The sequence below is a fragment of the Capsicum annuum genome, unplaced genomic scaffold (assembly GCF_002878395.1).
Source record: "Capsicum annuum cultivar UCD-10X-F1 unplaced genomic scaffold, UCD10Xv1.1 ctg81524, whole genome shotgun sequence".
Taxonomy (NCBI): domain Eukaryota; kingdom Viridiplantae; phylum Streptophyta; class Magnoliopsida; order Solanales; family Solanaceae; genus Capsicum; species Capsicum annuum.
The window spans coordinates 134,281-136,715 of NW_025892250.1; the positions used below are offsets into that span (position 1 = coordinate 134,281).

Consider the following 2,435-nt stretch of genomic DNA (forward strand, 5'->3'; position numbering starts at 1 on the left):
ATTAGCTATAAAAGAAGCTTTGGAGTTCTACTATAAGGAAAAAAAATAAAAGATTTGATCTTAGAAACAGACTCACTTAGCCTTAAGAAGATGATTCTATAGTAGTGGAGAATACCTTGGGAACTAGCAAAGGAAATTGGGGACATCAGAAACAACTTGCAAAAGCTAAATGTTATAATCAAGTATACATTAGGGAAGGATATACTATAGTTGATTCCTTAGCCAATGAAGTTATGAAATCACAAGGCATGTGGGAATTCCACAGTTTTACCCAACTCCCAATACAAACAGAGTGATTGATAAACATTGATAAGGAACAAATTCCACAAATTAGAATAAGGACTGACAGGATAATACCACAATGATGAAAGTAAAGAGTAAGTAAAATCCCAAGAAAGTAGAAATATCAGTCAAAGGACAACATCCAAAGAGATATATGAATAACTATAGAATTACAATCATCCGAAAACACCATCCAGTAAAGATAAATTAAGAGTATGTCTAGAAGGAGACATTACAATTGTTTAAATAAAAGCTAGAAATAAAGCTCTAGCTATCCAAAACCTTCACTATAAAAAGAGGGGCTAGGATATGTTGCACTACCTTAAACCAACAGTTGTGGAAGTAGAGGGGCTGATACTGACCTATCCTCAACCTACCCAGAAAGAAGGACATTTGCGATCTATGAATCTAGGTGAATCATCGTCCTTCTAGCCATGTGATAAAAATCCTCAATCACTTAGGGAATCAAAACAGCGGATGATAGGACGAGACAAAAAGATAAAGATAAAATCTTACGTAGTAACAGTGAAGCAGATAGGTAGAGGTCAGTCAATATCTTCAGAGGCTCAAACTGGAACACGATCCATAGGAGAAGGAGTTGCAGCTTTAAGTTCCACCGACAACACTCTGTCAGCATTTTTTCAGGTTATGACAAACTCAAGAGAAGATTAGTTGGTACTCTAACACAACCCACTGATAGATATACATTAGTAGAAAACTTTGCAGCTTTCTATTTTTTTATGGACCAAGTCATAATTTTACGCCGGTCTATTTTGTTTTGCTTTGTGGATTCTTGGACTTGGCCATTTGGGGCGTTTGTTGAATAAAATGGTCTAACAACCAATAAAATTTGCTTAAATTTTTTTGAAACGAAGGATCAAAATACAAGATAAAGGTTCTGAAATTGAATCACCTACTACTAATTCAGATTAGACATTTCAGATCTGTTGGCTTAGTCAAAATTTTCATTCAGCACTCGAAATATTGACCAAAGTCAACTATATGACTTTTAAAGCCTCTAAGATCCTCAAATTACTCCTGATCGCATCGCAAACTGTCCCAACCATCCCAAACCCCCAAACCAACATGTATTAACTACGGAGAAGGAAAAAATAGTCAAATCACATAAACATAAAAATTTAATAGTTCAGGTTATTATTAGGATTGAGAAGAAGACATGCCTCACGCCATCGTCATTACTCACTCGGTTATCGATTTTACTTTGGCTTTAGATTTGTCAAAATGATCAAGAGATTATGTTTTAAAAAATATATTTAAACCTAAGTCTTTTAATAATTATTTAATCCAAATTTTGACCCAGAATTTTCCACATGTGTAGCTGCATAAAGGGATATAGGCCCACACATGTAACGCATAACTGAAGGGTGGCGTCCCTTCAACTCTCTGCTTATGGTGGGCAGAGAGATGTGAGGCCACACAAGTTGATGTATGGGCTACACCTTTTCCACATACACCGATTTTGAAATGTTTCATCTTTTTTAGACTTTCTGGTTTGATGTGCGGAGTGATAAGTGGCCGCAAAGCTAATGTGAGGTCCGCACACTCCTCCACCAACACCTATTTTGTATGAGCCAACCTATCTTTTTGGAATCAATGCTTCTCTTCCGAAGCAGTACCCATCGAGTATATATAGATGTGTGTGTATGTATGTGTGTGTATATGTATTTTGTGTGTGGGTGTTTCATCCTCATATACTAATACGAATTTTTTTGATTTTTTATATTTCTTTTTCTTAATATCTGGTCTAATTTACTATCACTGAGTGAGTTTGTTGATAATCGAAGTTTATGGTACAACTATTCTGATGAGTAAATTATTCTTTCCTACAAGGATCTATTCCATTAGTCTCAGATACATTGAGGGAAATAATTTTCTTAAAATACATTGTAAATTCAGTAGGCTCGATTTAATCCTTTCATTTTGTTTACTATTTTATAGAAATAGTTTGATTTCTGTTTAAATACATATTGAATAACAGATAATAGATAGATTTTCTCTATAACTTTTATATATGAATAATTTTATATATGAATAATTTACATTCTAACTAGCTACAAAATGTGTATTACTTATGAAGAATGCAATATCTTCATATCACCTTCAAAACACCTGCTAAACAACCTCTTATAAAG

At 34.1% G+C, this 2,435-nt stretch overlaps 1 long non-coding RNA gene across 1 annotated transcript; it reads right to left on the reverse strand.

Moving 5' to 3' along the window:
- Positions 1–406: 406 nt before the first annotated feature.
- LOC124895351 lies at positions 407–1,243 on the reverse strand. Its single transcript, XR_007051667.1, has 2 exons — positions 799–1,243; positions 407–710 (listed from the first exon to the last, which is right to left on the reverse strand). It is a non-coding gene; the product is annotated as an uncharacterized LOC124895351 (long non-coding RNA).
- Positions 1,244–2,435: the final 1,192 nt, after the last annotated feature.